Source organism: Galeopterus variegatus, unplaced genomic scaffold (assembly GCF_000696425.1).
Source record: "Galeopterus variegatus unplaced genomic scaffold, G_variegatus-3.0.2 Scaffold2151, whole genome shotgun sequence".
NCBI classification, from domain to species: Eukaryota; Metazoa; Chordata; class Mammalia; order Dermoptera; family Cynocephalidae; genus Galeopterus; species Galeopterus variegatus.
The window spans coordinates 138,977-159,309 of NW_007728262.1; the positions used below are offsets into that span (position 1 = coordinate 138,977).

Here is a 20,333-nt window from a genome sequence, read left to right on the forward strand (position 1 = left end):
ATGAAGTTGTTACAACAAGCAAACGGAAAGGACATTCTTGGGGGGGAGGGGAGAGAGGGAGGAGGGAGGGAGGTGTCGGTGATGGGCCATAATAATCATATACAGTGTATATTGACAAAATAAAAATTTAACGAAAAAAAAAATAAAATAAAATGGGGATAATAATTCACCTGCCCCACAGGATTGAAAAAAAAAAAAAAAAAAAAAAAAAAAAAGGCCTGGCAGATGTTTCAGACCCCAGCAAGATGGGGGTATGTGATATCCCTGCCTTTGGGAAGGGGGACTGGAGGATGTACAAGGATGTAGAGAGAGAGAAAATGCTCAAGCACACACAGGGAGCCAGGCAGGGCCTGCTCCATAATCTGCAGGGTCCAGAATTTCAAGAGGGTGAAGCCAAGTATGAAACCAAGCATGGGGTCCCGCTAAGCAACTACACAGTTTGCACACCCACAAAGCCAGCCCTGGAGCTGGGGCAGAGGTACACTTGTCATTACAGTTCCCAGTCTTGTGCAGAAGATCATACTGAAGAAATAAAGTAGAGTGAGTGACACAGTTTTCATAGCATTACCCAAGTGCTGTTTTTGTCAAGGGTTCAGATCTCCGTACTGGCCAACGGTGGGAAAAAAAAGTGCTGTTTTTTGTCATTATTGTGGGTCTAATACAATAAGAGAGGACCCAGAAATGTTTTCTACAAAATCCTTTAATACACTGAGTACATACCCTAAGCTAAACCTAAACTGTAGCAAAAGTAATTTCAGGAGGAAAAAGCTCATAGAAACAGGAGCAGCTAATGATTGCCTAAGACACATCACGGTTATGTTCAGAGGTTCAGATGGTTCCCTATATCCTTGTTCACAGAGGGAAGAGATCAAACTATAAAGCATAGAAAATTGAAACCATTTTTTCAATTGTTCTTTATTAAGCCCCTACTGTATTCAAGGCACAGTGGTAGGCCATGTAAGAAAACAGAAAAAGATAATTATCTTCAGCCATAAAATGAAGTTAGACTAGATGATCTCTAAAATCCCTTTCAGTTATAACATTTTAGGGTTCCTTGATAAAGTCTAAGGTCTACCTTTAAGAAACTTAAGTCTAGAGCAGTAGCCGAAACTAAAATGAATAGCTCTGTATAGAATACTTTTATGGAGGGTTTATAATTGATCTATCACCTATATTCATACACACACACACACACACACACACACACACGCGCACACGCACACACGCACGCACGCATAGGTTTATAATTGATCTATCACCTATATTCATACACACACACACACACACACACACACACACACGCACGCACGCACACACGCACGAGTACTTCGAAAAGTTCATGGAAAAATAGAATCAAAAGATAATACAAATCTTTCCATGAGCTTTTTGAAGTATCCTCATGTATGTATCTATGCATATATACATATATATATAACATATACATTCTCACCTGCTAGGATGTTTTGTATGGTCTTTCACCTAGATTTTTACTAAGCCCTTCAAACACTGGGATCTTTGCCTAAATAAGTCACAGGGAAGACAGTGGATTCTTCCAGAGTCAAACAGTGAGGTTGTGGCAGGACATAGGCCCCTCCTGACAAATTACAGAATTCATCCACAGTGGCCCTCCTTCCCCCGCTACCCTCTGTTCACTGATAAAGCCTATGATCAAAGTGGGCCATAAGCCTCTCCTTTTTGACAAGGTATAACTATTAATAATATTTATGGAAGACTCTTTACATAAATGTGTGGAAGCCAATTTGTGAGCACAGGCGTTGAACAGACAAACCTTGATCAGATTCTGACTCAGCCACTTTAGTTATCAGTGACCTGTGCAAATTACTTAATCTCAATTTTCTCATAAGTTGAAACATGAATTCCTCTCCAGTTGATTTGAGGATTAAAAGCGTCTAGTAGTGCCTGGCTCATAGTGGCTGTTCACGTGGTGATGTGCCCTCTCCCTATCCCTCTCTTTTTCCCTTCCTTCTATAAGGCCTACCGTAAGCAGAATGATACAGGATTGTAATGGTCCTATTATTTAACTGAAAATTATGGGATACCAAGACATAGCTCATGAAAAAGTAAACTAGCCAGAGACAGAGCCAAGAATCCCAGGATAGATGAGACCAAAACAGGTGTTGACCTGCTAACATTAAGCATTGACTTTATTTTCAACTTTGAATGTGCAAAATCTCATCAAGGGTTTCTTCTGATTCCCCTTAGTTTGTTATAACCCCTCACTGAACGTATCATTTGCAGTCCTGGCGCTTCGTTTGATCCAGGCATTTGAACAGCAGGGTCAAAACAGTCAACTTAAAAGGAGGAGAAGAGGTAAACAAGGATGGAGAGAGAAGAGATCCAAGAGTTCTGCCTATTTCTTCCAGGAAATGGAAACCCATTTCTGTGTTCGTATACAGTGGCCCCATCAACCATTCTATTTTATTTTGCTTTTTGATGGCTGGCCAGTACGGGGGTCTGAACCCTTGATCTTGGGGTTACAAGGCTGTACTGTAATCACCTGAGACAGTAGCCAACCCTAAACATTCTGAGTGATAGACGGAACCCAAAGGAAGAAAAAGGATGTTGTTTCTCTCAACAGACTATTATCCTGGAATGAGGACAGAGAGCTGTTGCTGCCACAAGGATGGAAAACCCCTGCTTGGGTGTTATTTGTAGGGCACCAAAAGTTCCTAATATACCAAATGGGCCTAAAATTCCCCCATTACTAGAAATTCACATTAAATGACAATGAACACCAAGGAGTGCATATGCACATGACAGAATACAGAATTTTGAGGGAATTGACTCAGGACATGGGAGTTCTGATGGCAGGGATCCCACTGGCTGAAAATGCAGAGAGAGAATGAAAGCTCCCAAAGACAACTTAATACATTTCATGATTTTGCATGGGATCAGGGCTGTCCATGGAGGCAACAGAGATTGTTCAAGACAGTTCAGAACTGTCATGTGGGGAGAAGCTCTCATCCTATCCCATGCCATCCCATTCCATGCCATCCCATCCCATCCCATCCATCCCATCCCATCCATGCCATCTCATCCCATCTCATCCCATCTCATCCCATCCCATCCCATCCCATCCCATCCCATCCCATCCCATCCATGCCATCTCATCCCATCCCATCCCATCCCATCCCATCCATGCCATCTCATCTCATCCCATGCTATCCCATTCCATCCCACCCAATCCCATGCCATCCTATCTCATCCCATCCTATCTCATCCCATCCCATCCCATTCCATCTCATCACATCCCATCCATCCCCTGCCATCCATGCCGTCTCTTCCCATTTCATTCCATCCAGTGCCATCTTATCCCATCCCATCCCATTTCATCTCATGGCCATCCTTGTAGTCAAGACTTCACAGTCTTTCTCATTTAGTGCTGTGTGTATGCTTTCTCTGAGCCCACCACTTGCTGTCACAATTACATTTATTTCAACCTTCACTAAAGTATGAGGGATTGGAGGTACACTGTTCTAATCTGGAGCATTTGCTTACAAAGAACAGGTTCCCACTCAAGGTACTTCAAGAAAATGGGGTGATTAGATGGCCCCCAACCTCACTGAAGCTTAATCCCCACTGTAACTGTTGAGGGTGGGAAATCCTATTACGGTAATTGAAAAGTGAGGTCTTGAAGATGTGATTAGATTGTAGGACCATGCCGTAGTGAATGGATTCATAATGGTGGTCAGGAGCGTGGTTCTGAAGGTTTTAAAAGGAGAGCACATAAGAGTATTTCTCTACCCTGCTGTTTTCTGCCATGTGAGGCTCCTGTAATGCTTTAAAGCTACCACCAAAGAAGACCCTTAGCAGATGTGTTCCCTGGACTTTGGACTTCCCAGCCTCCCAAACTGTAAGCAATTAATTTCATTTTCTTACAAAGACTTGGTTTCAGGTGTTTTGATATAAGCAACAGAAATGGACTGAGACAGGGGTTTTCATTCAACAGGAATGTATAGGATCTCATCAGAATTCAAGTACAAGGCTTTGTGGTACAGTTGGGCTCCATGAGAAAAGGAACTGCCAAGCTGTTCAGCACTCTGGCAGAGGCTGTGACTGTCTTCAAGTGTTCATTCTTCCCCTTTTCTTTGCTTTCTGTGGGCACATGTCTACCTTTTGCACACCATAGTTCCCAGCCTGCCTCGCAGCTGGGTCTGACCATGTAAGTAATGGGTACAAATGGAAGTGAGATATATAAATCTGGCATCATCTTCTTAAAGACAAAGCCACTTCTCGTGGATTTTCTCCTTGCACTAAATGGAATGCAAATATACTATCACTCACCCTCACTCATGGAAAGGAGGACACAGCCACCGGGGATGTGAGAGTAGCAAGATGGAAGAACAAGGCTCTCTCAATAACTTCACTCAACAGAGCCACATTCCTGCCTGGACCATTCACCTGTGGGCTGTTATGGAAGAAAAGAAGAACTGCTATTTTCTTTGAGCCACTGCATTTTGGGGTTTCTTTTTCAGTGCCTTGGGTTACATCTTAACTAACACAAGAATTGAGGGCTGGCCTATAGATGGAGCTTTACTTGGGTCAATGACCACTCCAGTACACTCTGCCGTAGCTGAATGTAAGGGGCACCCCGGTAAAGACAGCAGTGGAGGTAGTACTTCTCGCACACATCCACATGTCATGTGGGAGGCCCGTAAGTAAGCTGAAGAAACATTTGAACTCACAATCGGTCACTCAGTTTAGGTTCCTGAAAATTGTCTACCTGGAGAATATTAATTATGTAAACATTATATTCTAAAATTCCCAATAGATCATGTTTTCTAGGTGCAAGTCATCTATTCTCGGACACCGAGCGCTCAAATCATTTCTAATTACAGCACAGGAGAGTTTTATATATACCTGTAGTCCTGGTTCTCAAAGTTTGGCACACATCAGAATCAACTGAAGGGCTTGTTTCTTGTTTGTTTGTTTGTCTGGTGGCTGGCTGATACACAGATCAAACCTGGACCCTGGTGTTATCAGCACCATGCTCTAACCACCTGAGCTAAACAGCCAGCTCAGGACTTGTTCAGACAAGATTACTGGCCCCCATTCCTGGGCTTTGTGATTCAGTAGGTCTAAACTGGGGCCTCAGACTACATTTCTAAGTCCCCAGGTGCTGCTGATGCTGCAGGTCTGGGGCCCACTTTGAGATACACTGATACACAGCATCAACCCACTGTCCCACATGATACATGAAAGCACACAGCTGTTGCTGGCATACGACACAAAGTCTGAAAGCCAGATGCTGCTAGAAACGCTAAACATCATGCTATTTTAGTATATTCAAAATACAAGCACACATTTCCAGTCTGTGACTCGGTAAGTAAACAAATATATAATTTATTTAACAAATACTGTAAATGCTTATTCTTTGTAAGTCATGGGGAGCCAGCACGGACAAAGCAGACAAAAATAGCAAACCCATGGAGCTTAAATTCAAATGTGATAGGCTATCATTTATTCAATTTCTATTAAGTCCTAAGGCCTTTACGTTAATTATCTCAAGTTCCTACAAGGATAGTAAAATAGGTGTCATTATCTTCATTTCCAAGAGGAGAACGTTGAGTCTTGTATAGTTAAGCACCTTTCACAGCATCAGATAACTGAGTCTAAAACCCATGTGCTTTCCAGAGTACCACAGTGACATATACTTGGCTAACTCTATAGGGGGACTTTTAACTGAAATACCCTACATTTTGTCAGGAAAGTATTTCTTTTTCATATCCATAACCTGGAAAGATCCCTGAAGGGTTGGGGACCTTCAAGTGTAAGATCTCAAGGGAAGGGTTAAGACAATCATGGACTGCAAGGAGGGGAACATTTATATCTCTTGCCCACAGCCCAGTTTCTGAACCATCTGGTGCATTGCTGCTGGACTGCAATAAACTTTTTGGGTTCAGAAGGAGTTGACTTAGAACATCAGCCTTACATTAAACGACCAGGTCTCTGATTAAAACTGGAGATCCTTCCTTCCTTCAATCATTTATTCAATAAATATTTCTTGAATATCCTGTTTCAGGCACTGTGCTGGGAACTGTGGAGAATTCAGAGGTAAGTTAGACTTTGTCCCTGTCCTTAAGGTGCTCTCACAATTTAGGTGCAGCCACTTCTTCCTAGATGGGTTCCTTTTATGACAGTAATTTTTTTTTATTTTTCAAGGTTTGAACTTTTAATCTTTATTTGCAATCCCAACTCATACATCAGTTTATGCACTCAGTTTTTTAGTGGAGCCATTAATATATAAGAGTTGGGTATCCGGTGAGATATAATATGATGCTTTATTTTTAAAAGAGAAATAACAGTGATTATCTAAGATCTTGGGAAAATATTAAAAAGAAGAGGTGGGTCCTGGGGCAATGGAAGAAAGGGAAAAAGATCCTTGGAAGGTAAAGAATCTATAATCCTTAAAAAATATAGAAAAAAAAAAAAGATAGACACCTGCCCTCAAGGAGGAAGAAAGAGGGAAAGAATCTTAGGAGAGGAAGAAGAGACCATTAGAGTGAAGTAAAAATAGCATCTGGGGTGGGCAGAAAAAAAAAAGATGAAAACATTCAATATACCTCTTGCTTTAAAGGGCTTTCACACCCTTTGTTGTTAGATTGCATGTTTGGACCTCACTAAGTGTGGCTGACTATGTGCATTTTCAAGTACAGGACACAGTACACTCCTTTATTTTTTCTTTTCAAGAAAACAAGGATTAAAATTTGCCAGCTCATGGGTTTGGATATCTTCAATAGGTGACCATATGCCTGATTAAGTTAGGACGCTTGGAATCATACGCAGGTTTCCAAGGACTCAGTTCTTGATTCAGAACATTGTGTCTCCACGCTACCTGTGGGTAGGGAACTGGTGGGGGGACGAGAGACAGCAAGTTACAGGTAACTATCAACTCCTTGTTAATTTCTTTAAAATCTCCCCTGCACAAGTGCTACCATAAACACACATTGTTTTATTCCCACATAACCTTGACTCCCTATGCTCGATTAACAGCTATCTTCAAATTTTCCCTGGCATTTTCAAATCCCAAACAGCAAGTTGTTTTTTAAGTTTCTTCTCGCTAAATTTAAGCATACCAAGGTAGCTCTTGAATGCAGCAGTCTTATCCTGGACACTCATTTCTGTGCTCAGCATGGGGCTTTTAATAGTACCCTTTCTGTATTTCATTCTCACACCCCTCACATACCCTACAGTGGGGCTTCTCAAATATTATGGTGCTTAACAATTACCTGGGAAACTTGTTTGCATGCAGATTCCTGGGCTCTCCCCAGATAATCTGATTCAGTAGTACAGGGATAAAGCCCAAGAACTGCATTTTAAAGGAGGTGACCAGGTCAATCTGATGTAGATGGTTCACAGTCAACATATTGAGAAACTGCAATTGCATTAGGGTTGGAGACAAGTGTGCAGAGGGAGCCACTTGACTCATTCATCTAAATGTACTGAGTGCACACTGTGTGCCTGTCACTGTGTCAGCACAGGGACACCAAGGTGGCGAAAGCCTATTCCTATGAAATTAAAGTCTACGCAGTAACTACACAAATGAATGTAGAATTACATCTGTGACAAATGGCACAAAGAAGAGTTATGCGGTGACAAGAAAACCTGTGACTAAGGCAGGAAAGTCTAAAGACTCAGTAGGGGAGAGATGAACATTCCAGACACAGAGGGAATAGCATGTGCAGAGGCTTTGTGGCCACAGGGAGTCTGGAGAGACTGAGGAACTGACAGAAGTTACCCAGTGTCCTTGATAATGTACAGCCCAATGTTGGTCAACTCTAATATAGACTTCCAAAGATCACTCTAACATTCCATCCTTCTGGAAGGCTGAGAAATTGAGGAAATATTGATTTGCTAAAAGTGGCTATGAATTCACAACCTTAAAACCCACTGCCAGTTAACATGCTAATCCTGGCCCTTCAGCTGGCACATGGGTAAATCACACACCTGTGCCACCACAATGCATACTAAGGATGGGCAACAGCTGTCTAAATGCCACAAGCCCCAAAGAGGCTGGTGGAGATTGGAACCACTGTTGAGACGGGAGGTAGAGGAGGTGGTGGGCAGAACATCAGCAGAGCCAGCTCTCGCCAGCCGGCCAAGGTCACAGATGGTGCCATGCACTGTATGCTCCCATTTCCTGTACACTCTTCACGATCTTTTCCAACTCTACTCCCCCGCCACTTCCAGAGCCATCTCCCCTGACACCAGTGGCCTGGACTGTTCTAATGGTTTACTCTTAGAGCGGCTTGTCTTTCTTACCAAGAGAGAAAAGGATTTGATCTCATTGGAAAATAAAATGTTAGATAATGGTCCCCCTCCCAGGATTGGTCATTGACAAGGCCTGGATAATACCAAGATTAAAGAACAAATCAATGTGGGTCGCATTTCCCTGCATTGTTGTGGCAGGGGCAGCAACAGAACCTCTCATTTTTTTTTTTTTTTGTCTTTTTTGGTTTTTGTTTTCTTGCTTTTTGTATTCTTTTTTTTTTTTTTTTCGTTTTTCTTTTCTTTATTTTTTTATTTTTTATTTTGGTAGCTGGCGAATATCAGGGAACCTCTAACTTTTAGCTGAGTACATGGTGCCCAGAGTAAAGACTATATTTCCCAGCTTCCCTTAGAGCTAAGTGTTGCCCTAAAGCCAAGTTCTGACCAATGAGATGGGAGAAGAAGGGTCCTGTGACAGTTTCTAGGACTCATGTTTCTGTAAAGGGCAGGTGGCACTTACACCATGTCCCTTCCTCTTCTTAGCCCTTTCCTCCAGCCTGGCTGTGACGACTGGCATCCAAGGTACCACCTTGGGCTCTGAAACCACCTTGGTTTCTGAAATAAGGCACATTCAGCTTCACCCAACCCTGGGGCAATCTGCTAATCAAGAGAAATTATTATTAGCATAAAGAGTTTTCATTTTAACAACAGGTTGTGTTTTAAAAGTTTATCTATTATAGTCAGGCACAGAAAGAAATATACCACATGTTCTCACTTATTTGTGGGAGCTAAAAATAAATAAATAAATACACAAACAAATGGAGGGGGAGGCGGGAAAGACGACACAACCATCACAATTCCTTAAACTTGTTAAGACAAGCAAATAGATATGATGTTGATGGGTGGGAAGGGGGAAGGTGGGGGGGAGGATTCGGTAAAGGGACATGAAAATCAACTACATTGTATATTGATAAAATAAAATTAAAAAAGGAAATTAAAGAATAATAAAAGTTTATCTATTACTTGTTTGGAACTGGCAACTCATTTTTCTATAGGTCAACAATACACATGAAGGTTAGGTTCCCAAGTAAACTCCAAAAGAGATTTAATCAACTCACAATTAAACTACAGTGTTGGAGGGTCACAGAACCAAAACAGTATATATAAAAAGGTTGTGGGGGCGGGAGTGTGGGGAGTGCTAAGTTTCAAATTGGAGGGAGGGTCAAATGTCTTTTCGTCCACCCTTGGCAGAGGAAGGGACACGTCCTCCCTCAGCCCTGTGATGGTGAGAATAACCACCTCCAAGTACAGCATTTCTCTTTCACATCCAGATTCATATAAAAGCTAAGCAAATGGAATGTGTCAGATATCCTGAGAATGCTGCCTGCTTTTCTCCAATCTGATTCTGATTGCATTTAAAACCTTGTCCTGCAGGTGAAAGGCCATTTTCTGAGCATGTCCAAATTTCCTTAAGCAAACATTTTGCAGAAGGCATGGGAGAGGTACAAGGAGGAAAGATGCTCTCTTTTAAGGCAATGGTGCTTTACAGTTGAGTTTGACTTTTCCTGTTGGCCACAGTGGCGTAGAGCCCGAGTGTCACCCAGCTCAGCCAGGCGAGCGCAGTGGTAGAGAAGCAATGAGGGGCAGACCTGATTTCCTATGCCGGAGGAACAGACTATCCTTTCCTTTCTACTTCCTATGAATGTGGCATTGTCGGGAGTGAAGTCATAGTTCCCTGATGAACCCATCTTCTTCCCCCAAGTTCTTCCTTTAGAAGGGACAGTCTAGACCTGCACCTCTAAGTCTTATCTTTTCTCTATTAAAAGAGCCCTTTTGGGGCTGGCCAGTTAGCTCTGTTTGTTTAGAGTGCAGCCTTGTAACACCAAGGTCAAAGGTTTGGTCCTGGTACCTGCCAGAGGCCAAAAAAAAAGAAAAAAGAAAGAAAGAAAGAAACAAATCTTTTTCCCAATCAAAGGTGTCCTTTCAACCTACCTCAATGAAACACAGCCCATGTTTCTGTGATGTGCACCTGCCATGTCCTTTCCCTCACTTCCTCACACAGGCTATCTCGTCCTTGTCCAAAGGTCACCACCTTCAGGAAAACTTCCCACCTCTCAGGAGGGGGTAAGTCCCTCTCTTGGGTGCTCACCCAGCATGTCTGGCAATTATCAGGCTGTTTCCACATGAGAGAATAAGCTGTTTGACTGTCTTGACTCTCCAGTGACTAGCAAAGTGGCCAGCAGACTGTAAGCTTCATCTGTATTCCATGGAGGAGGAAATGGATGTTCCTTCTCCTCTGCTCCATGTGGTACTACCATATTCATACGCAGGGTCCACCTCCTGCACAAAGGGGTATCTCTCTTCTCTAAATTCCCATTGCTGTGTATTGAAAGAATTGTGTCCCAAAAGTTCGTTTATTAGAAGCTTAATTACTACTGCAACTGTTGAGGGTGGGAAACCCTATTATGGTAATTGAAAGGTGGGGCGTTGAAGAGGTGATTAGGTTGTAAGTCCCTGCCATGGTGGATGGCTTAATAATGGTGGTCATGGGCATGGTCCCAAGAGCTTTAAAAGAAGAGCACATAAGAGGTTAGTCTCTCTCCACTCCCATTTTCTGCCATGTGAGACCCCGGGGTCATTGTCACCACTACCGAGACCCTCACCAGATGTGTTCCCTGGACTTTGGACTTCCCAACTGTTGGGAATATAGAATAGTTTGGTCAGGGCCCTCACCTCAGTCCCATTGGGTGTGGCTTAGCACATCCAATGTAAGCGAATTTTGTGTGTGTGTGTGTGTGTGTGTGTAGTTAGTGTGCATGTGCGCCAATGCATCCTTAGTTTTGTTGCTATTCTGGAGGGAGAGAGAGAGAGAGAGAGAGAGAGGAAGAGAGGAGTTTTAGTGAAGCGAGCAGGCGGGCGCCGGCCTCGGGCATCCACCCTGCGCGGCCATGCTTTACAACCTATGGCTCCAAGGACCTTTTGGCCTGTTACCTAGCTCACAGACCTGCGTGAAGGGGTCTGGTGACCCAGCATGGCATATGAAGGGTTGTGACCCAGTCTGCAAATGGACTTGAGGGGTCAGTGAGCTCCAGATCCAGCCCTAGCTCAACAATTGCCCCAGTTGGGGCAGGAACAATCGGCCCAGTCAGTGCAGGATTACCAGCAGGTAAAACAGCCTGACAACTAGTGTGGTCCTGTAGCTAGACAATTGGCACCACGGGCAGGATTAAAAGCTAGACAATTTGTGCTATGAGCAGGATTCCGGGCAGTAGCCCAGAGCTTTACAGTTTGGCAATGTCGACAGGATTCCAACCTTTGCCCTAGCGCCACATCAACCTCTGAAACTGTAAGCAATAAATTTCATTTTCTTTCAAATTGCCCAGCTCTGTGTATTTTGCTATGAGCAACAGAAATGGACTGATACACCATTCGTCCCTCTTGCTTGTGGAACACAATCATTTATCACCTGACCCTGTTGCTCACTCATTCCTGTGCATCTTGCCTCCCTAACCAGATTGTTTGCTAGTAAAAGGTCCAGCCCATGTCTTAGATGTCCTTTGTTATCCCCTCAGTTTCTAAGACAGTGCTATATTCACAGTAGGCAATTGATAAATGATTGGTGGTTAGTGCATGAATCCAAGAAAGGCTTCTTTAAATGAGGACCCAAAGAAGATTTACATTATTTTGGAGAGGTTGTAACATAAAAAACAAAGAGCCTTTACATGGCAGCAGCACCCATTTGACGTGCCATGAGCTATGCTTGCACTTTCTATGTGTATACATTTTCCTTTTGAAGAGGCAGTTATGCCTAGTGGTTCTGAGCCTGGTCTCTGGAGCCAGGCTTTGAATGTGGCCTTCCTTCTTGCTAGCCTTAGGCACTTAATCTATATGAGACTCAGTTGCTTCATTTGTAAAATGAAGATGATCATAATAGGATCTACCTCATTAAGTTGTAAGAAAGGTAATATTAAACAGAAAACAGAAAAAAATAAGGTAATCTATATTAAATATTTGGCATAGTGTCTCCTTTACAGTAAGCCTCTGATAAGTGCAGTTATTATTCATCAGTGCAGCTTCTAATACGGTGACAGAAGGTTTACATGGAGCGAGAACTCTTGAGGAAGCCAGGGGCTCAGTGATACTGGTCTTTTCATCACTCCGCTTACTTACATGGGCAGTGTCCTTGACGGTATCACTGCAAGGAAAGGCACAGAGATGACTTTTAGAACCAGGAAGTTGAGTACGCTGGTGAGTAGTGTCACACTATATTACTGGACAGGAGGCCATCAGGTACAGAGGACACATTTAGTAACATTTCAGTAAAGGGAGTCCGCCTTCCAGTGGGATCGTTGGGTGCAATGCCATGCGTATGATAGATATAAAAGACTGAATGTTACCATCTATTAGTGCAGGAAATATGCTGTTAGCTAGCTGGGATTCAGATACTGCAAACAGCCAGTTTGCCTAAAGGATTTGCTACTTGAGAGCATAAAACCCTCCTCATTACTCCTACAGAGATGAGTAGAAATTAATTTGTAATCAAGTTTATGCAAATTACTTTGCATTTTCCTGCCTCCCAGCTCTTTCCCAAAGTAAAACAAATGCAAAACTGCCTATTTTCATTTCTTCCCTTTTGTTTGATCCCTACAAACCAACCACATTAAAATGCAATATTTCTAGAATGATGTGGCAAAGTACAGTATCTCAGAAAGAAGAAAAGTCTGCATGTTTTGTGGGTGTAAAAGGTTCTTTGTTCTGTATGCTTGTTTGCCTACCTGTCTGCCTGCTTACTTACCTGAGTGTGTGACTGCCTTGTGCCAGCCATTTAATTCTGCATGACTCCCTCCTCTGTATCTTGGTCACAACAGAGAAAGAAACATAGGCCAAAGCAGTGAAGACTTAGGTTTCCCAGCAACCTATGACCTGGTAGGAAAATGTGAACCGTGCCAATCTTATTCCTTGTGCCTAGAATGCAGACTAAAAGCAAAGTAATTTTTGCCACTTAGCAATGGCAACTGCAGCTGCAAGATCATGAGAAAGGCAGGACCATAAAATCCTTAGCCAGCTGACCTGCATGTAGGATAAAGCTGGGCTTTACAGGGAGCTGAGAAAGTGAAGGAAATCAGGAGGTGGCTAGAAGGACAAAGCAGCATTCAGAGAACAGCTGAGCCTTCAATGGGTGAAGGCTAGCATCGCCAGAATAAAGATCTTCAGACCCCAGCCCAGCACCATTCCCAGGATAGTCCCTGCAATGCCAATGTTTGCAGCACCTTGACCTGGAGTCCAGGGATTGGTATCCCCCCTGCCCTGATTGCTTCATGTGTATCCATTTTACTTGAGCTAGAATTTGAGGAAGGGAGTGTCTCTTGCTTGTTGTAAGGGTAAGAGTTTTTCTTTCTTTCTTCTTCTTTTTTTTCCTTTTTTTTTGGCAATTAGCCAGTAAGGGGATCAGAACCCTTGACCTTTGTATTTTAACACTGTACTCTAACCAACTGAACTAATCAACCAGCCCTATTTTCTTTTTTTAAGGCAAGCAACACTTTACTAAAAAGGCATAGACTTATTATAAAAGAAAAATAAAGAAAAAGAAAAAAAAAAGAGAGAGAGAGACTTTTGCATAAGGGAGTTAGCAATAGAAAACGTGTCTCCCTGAGAGAACTTGGGGAAGGGTTTTTAAAGATAAGCATTTCCTCAATTGACTACGGCATCTTGTCTGGATGATTTCTGCTATCTTTATGGTGGTTGTCACGAGAGGGGTCAGTTCCAGGAACATTCTGCATGCAACTCCCAAAGAGGTCTTAAGGTTAACCTGTAACTTAATTTTTACAATTACAGGAAAAGAAAGAATGAGTAGATAGTGATAAGTTTTAAATAAAGCTAACAGTTATATTTTAACAAGTCTTGGGGAAGGGGTTTTGCAACTCAGTGAATATCTTTCTCCTTGTATCTCATCAGGGCAGGCCATCGGGTCATCACGCACCTTGGGGGTCTAATGACTGAGGAGCGGAAAAGTAACCAAGTGTCCTCTGCAGGGAAAGTGGAGTCAGCTTGGTTCACAGGCCTAGCCCTATTCTGTCTCATTCCCCCCTGAGAGATTTTATCCTCCTTATTCTTAAGGAGAAAGGGGCTGGAGGTCTCATTCTCCTGAAACTGCTTCCTGCTGGCCATGGGCATAGTTCCTGCCTACATTTTGGAGGTGTAAAAATCTCTCATTGACTGACCTAGAGATTTATAAGAACTCAGTTCCTCTCGGGAGCAGATGGGTGGGAATCCTTCTGCCACCACCCTCCTGATGTGGAACTATTGTAGCCTGGAAGATACAAGCTTTACCAACAGGTTCAAAGACAGGGCTAGAATCTAATAGTGGGTATACGATAGTTCCCTTCTGAAACATAATTCTTTCTCTCCAAGTTTCCCATTTTTACCAAAGATACTTATGACAAGACTAATTTATTTGCAAAATAAGTTTAGTTTCTGGCCGGATTATTTGCATAAAGTACAGCAAGAATAATGGTTTATCATATAAACTCTTTCTGAGTTGACTTTGCTGTGACTCTTCGAAAGAATCTCAGATTAGACCTTTAAAAGCCTCTCAAGTCTTAGGAAGCTGAGCCAAGGATTTGACTCTTTCTGATTACCTGTAGGAGTTGGATGAATTCCTCTTTTCTGGAGGTTCCCAGAATATCAAGGTTCTAGCCTGTCAGAAAGTTACATTCTTTAATTACCGCAAAGCCAGGACCAGTCCTATTTTCTAAAACACACATTTGACTTCAGAGAGACTGTGGCTCAAAAAAAGCCTAATAGTAACTGATACAAACGATAATCATACACAAACATTAGCTCCACTGGACTCTGCACTACCTCAAACCAGGGCACCTGCTTAAGAAAGGACATCAACAAATGAGAACTCATGCAGAGGAAGACAGCAAGCACAATGAGGGCATTAGAAATCATCTCATACAAGGACTGAAGAAACAGGGAATTTTTTACTTAGAAAAGTAGAAATTAGAGAGACAAGAGAGATGTTTTCATCACATGTAGAGCTGCCACATTGAAGATGCACCAAACTTGCATCTTGTTCCACCAAAGGCGAGAACCAGAATTAGACAGAAGTTACAAGGAGCTAGGTTTTGGCTCAGTTTCCCAACAATGAAATGTTGCTGCAAGGTAGGGAATACATGGCCCCTGGAGGTATTCAACTAGAGGCTTACTGACTAGCTACATTCTCCTAGAAGATGGGAGGTTGAACTAGAGGACCTCTGACATTATTCACAATAAGTGACACTAACATAATGAGTTTATCCACAATGACTACCCATTACTTGTAGGTCCCCAACTAAAGCTACAGAAAGAAGTTGAAGATTAAGCAGACCATAAAATACACTCCCTTTCATCACTAGAAGACTTCAAGTGGTCCATCAAGAAAGGGGTCATAAAATATCCCAGATCCTCATCTCATAAACATCTGTCCCTGGGGCTGATGAGAGCAGGCTCCTCTGGCCAGAGAATGTTGTAGCAGGATTGATGTCATTGAGATTAGCATCTCTGAAGGATGTGTTCACTTGTTGCCTTTTAGGCAGATAAAAAGTCCTGGAAAGGGACTTTATTTTTTAAAGCTTAGAGGATGCACTGGTTGGTGCCAGATAATTTTCCAAGAAAAAACCAAATTCAACCAACTTACCCCCCACTGGGGATATACATAGGAGCAGGTAAACTGGTTCTGAAAGCTGTAACAATAGTCCAGCACCACTTCCCCACCAGTCTTCAGTCCTGCCACTTACCAAGCACGCAATTAAGTCCCAACTTCTTGCAGAGATGATGCACCTCTGTGGTCCTGCAAGAACACACAAAACAGAAACCATTCTGTTTGCCCTCTTCTCTCTGCTATGGTCACCTTCACCATTCACACACTTAATAATCTGGCAAAGGAAATGGTGGATGGAGAGACATCCCAGCATGTCTCACTGCACCATGGATGCTTTCTGGACTCACCAGTTAGGAAACAGCATAGCAAAAAGCAACTTCTGGAAGTCTGCCAGTCAGGGTCTGACAGCCTAGGTGATGAGTGGGTAACCTATCACTCCCACTGATGGCAGGGATAATCCTTGCTAGAAAAAGTCCTTTTTCATTATTTCCATACTGTGTCCTCACACAGGATAAGGGATCAATTCCAGACCCAGTGACATAGGAGAGTGGCAGAATGACTTCAAATGAAAGCAGTGAAGGGCTATTTCTATTGTCCACATTCAGGGTCAAAACTGAAGCAGTGCTAAACTCTTGTTAGAAACCAGAACCATTCTGGAGCATGATTTGCTTCTCTATCGGACATGAGGGGTGCATTGTGAAGCACAGAATGCTGCCCTGTGGAGCAGTGGGGAGCGCTTCTGTGATGGATGGCAAGGGCACTCAGCCCAGCCCCGTGTTAGGTGTTGCCCAGGCGTCCACCCATGTCCTTGCCATGGTGACCAGTCTGGCAGCATTTCCCAGCGCTCACTCTCTCTTCGCCCTTTTGCCTGCCATTGCAGAGCTGTGTATTCCCATCACTTTCCACGGCAAACAGAGCCTGCCATTGAGCCATTTTCCTCTGCACTGCACACAGTTTCTGCTGCCAGGATGAGTCACCATGCGACACATACCCTCATCCCCTTCACTCTGTACTTAAAATACTCTAGGGCTGACCGAACAGAAACCCACTGTGCACGAGCACGTGTGTGAACCTGGGATTGGCAACTCACCCCTGCGGAGCCCTCTGCAGAGCAGACTGCATTGCATTTGGCCAGGGGGTCAGAGAGCCAATAGCGCAGGGAGTTCTGTGCTTCGGATCTAGTTCTTCCTCATGCAGCCTGCCAACTTGCACCCCCTCTTCTACAACCACTTCCATTTTAGCCTCCCTGATCTTGAACAGAGGAATTTTACTGCTGGGGGTTGTTTTGACTGTCATCTTGCCACCAACAGAACTGCCCTCTCCTGCTTTCACCTGCTGGCTCCTGTCTCTGCCCCTACGGTAGATTTTGCTTCAATCTCAACAGCCTGTTATAACCTGTCATCCTCACTTGGACAGAGGTCCCTAACCCACTTCTACCCTCTGCTGCTTTTCCTGCTCTCTGCGTCCCATCTATCCACCCACACACAGCACTAACCTTGGGCAGAATCAATCAGAGGTCTCCAGAACCATCCCTCTTCCCTAGCCTGCATAGAAAAAGGGATTAAAAATTGTTCTCTTCGCTGTGAGCCTTTACATTGAGCTGAAAAATGTCTTCCTCCTTCTGCAGAGAAACACTGAACCTCCACAGGCATGTACTGAACAGCTTTCTTAGTTCCCCTTGGTCTACACCTCTTCACGCCCAACCACACACTCCACCAGCCAGAGGCACCCCTCCCACTGGAGAACCACACACTTCCCGCTTTCAACCTGCTGCTACAGCACCCTTCTAAGAAGGGGCCTTGGAACAAAAGCCCAGCACAGCACAGCACATCCCAAAGGAACGCTGTGTACTTGAGTTACTCATTACTTGAATTGGAGGAGTTAGAGCAGGAAGCTCACTGGAAAGCAAGGGGAAAGGTGACATGGAGGGTGGGAATTAGCCAGGGTGACCTTCTAGGGGCTGATGGGAAGTCAAAGACCTGGCAGGGGTGGATATCAGGGTGTGAAAGTGGCAAAGTCCTAGCAACAGCCCAGAGGTTAGACAAGGTCAAATGGAAACAGTAAATTATAATTAACCTAGCTATTTAACAGTTCTTGCTATGCATCAGGCACTGTGCTTAACACTTTCCCACATCTCCCATGTAATCCTTGCAACAGTGTATCACTCCAATTTGAAGACTGAGGGAACACCTTGGAGAGAACAAATGACTTGCCCGAGGTCACACAGCTAGCATGTACTGAAGCTGGGAAGGTGAATGCAGGTGTCTTGCTCTTCACCGGGCTGCTCTATGTGATGAGGTGGTTAGACGAGTTAAACAATTCCAGATAGTCTAGAATGACGGGAACAAGTGGAGCTTGAGGTGAGCCACTGAGAGAGATATGGATCCCTGAGGGCTGAGATCACGTTCTCAGCAGCAGTACGAGGTTTGTATGTATGGAAACATGGAGGTTTTTAGGAAGACTGGGGGAGGTTGGTTTAGAGTGAGATGCTGCATTGGCTCTGCAGGCACGACCCCTAAGACTTTATCAGAACCCAGGAAGACTTGACATGCAGGGGAGGGAAAATGAACGAAGCTAGGAAACTAAAATTTCAGAGGGAGAGATGTCTCCCAGAGGAAGACAGTAGGACAAAGACAAGAGAGAGAAAGCCTGTCTTTGCCAGACACGGTATCAGTCTACTTGGCATTGCCACAGATCTGGAGAGCTAAGCTTTTTTAAAGAAAAAATGGGGGGGGGTCCTAATTAAAACTATTACTGTGTGCCTTTTCCCAAACACTTCGTTTTATCACACGCTTCTCCTGGAAAAGAGGGAGAAGGGAGTCAAGGGTGGGGGATGGGAAGGGGGTGAGCGCAAGGAGGGGCACCATAGCTTCCTCAGACACCTCATCTCTCCCCACGCTCCCCCCCCATCCTTGTTTTACTGATTCGGGTCACAGGCTTTCCTCCCTCTTACACTAGTGGGCACTCAACAAACATATGCCCTTCTCAGTGACCAGTGCTGCTGGGTAACTTCTGCCTGCAGGGGACAAGGAATATCATATCTGAAGGTGTAGTTTCTTCCTGCAGTTCTCCTACCACCAACTTGGGGCTTTTCCAACATAAACACTGCAGGGGCAAAGCAGGGGCGACTTTCTTTCTCAACAAGATGTTCTCACCGTTGCCCTTGACGGAGCCCTTCAGCAGCCCCTCTGGGGCTGGGTAATAGGTGGCTTCTCTTCCCCTGAATTTCAGGAATTTTCAGGTTTGCCCAGGTCCTGCAGGTGGGTCTTAAGAAGGATTAGTGGGAAAGAGCTCATCCTATATCAGTTCGAGCTTGTCCTTAAGCCTGCAAGGTTGACCTTGGGGATAGAAGGGTGGTCCGGACAAGCGTCTCTGTACTGGGTAATTCCTTGACATGGGGCTGGGATGTCCCCGTTTCCAGGACGGGCCATGTTGCCCCTGGGGATGGGGCTTCTCTGCAGTGACTGCAGAAGGATCCGGCGTTTTCTGCTGTGTCATTGCCCTGAGAGAGATGTGTGAAGCTTCTCAGGGGCTTAGCGGAGGGGGGAGAAACCAAGAGTTTGGCTTTTCAGCAACAGAGGATAAAGGATGGGAAGGGGTACACCATGCCCGGGAGTGCCCTGCAATGTCTTGCCGTGAGCTGGCTCTTTCCACAGGTACTTCGGTTCCAGAAATTTTACAGCAGAACCAAGTGGTCGATACGCCCAAGGGGGCATAAAAGCATGCCAGTGGGAATACCCGCCGCCGACCAGCCGCCGAGGAGAGTCCTCTTGTGGCTGGGTCACGTGTAGACATTGTCGTCCAGGGTGCAGACTGGCGTGAGCCGCAACTGGTTTCGATGGGACTACTCACTGGGGGCTACCCCTCCCGAGTCCTGGCTCCAGGCTACCGCCCTGGGTGGGTTTGGCAATTGTCCTGCTCGAGGTGGTTCAGGCCGCCCACAAGGAGCGCAGCCGGGCAGGCAGGAACCGGGGCTGCCGGCTGGGCTGGCCTGGAAGGAGAAGGAAGGGCCGGAACTGCAACCGCAGCGGCGGGGAGTACGAGGGGGCGGCAGGTGCAGGAGCAGAGAGGCGGGGCGGAGCTGGGCAGAGTCCCCGACTCCCAGGCGTCCTGGAGTGACCTTCTCCCACCCCGCGGAGGCCTAGGGGAGGTGGACCTGCAGCAGAGGGAGGACGAGAGGAACTGGATCAGGGCGGCGGGTCCCCGGGTCCCCGGGCGACTCAGGTGCAGATCACCCCACTACGGAAAGGGCGGTTCGCGCCCAGCGGGGAGCTGAGTGGGGGCCTCGTGGCGCTGCCAGCTCGCTCCGGCCCTTCCCTGCGCCTTTCTCGACGCCCCCGCTCTCCAGCCAGCCCCTCTAGCCTGGGCAGCTCCTTTGTGCCATCCCCGCGCCCGCCCCTCCGGGCCCTGGGCCCCGCCCCTGCGCCGGCGATTGGCCAGCCGGGCCGCGAGTGGGCGG

At 45.0% G+C, this 20,333-nt stretch overlaps 1 pseudogene; it reads right to left on the reverse strand.

Annotated features, from left to right (window-relative positions):
* The window catches only part of LOC103596958, a 119,773-nt pseudogene that overhangs the window by 98,615 nt on the left and 825 nt on the right, over positions 1 to 20,333 (reverse strand).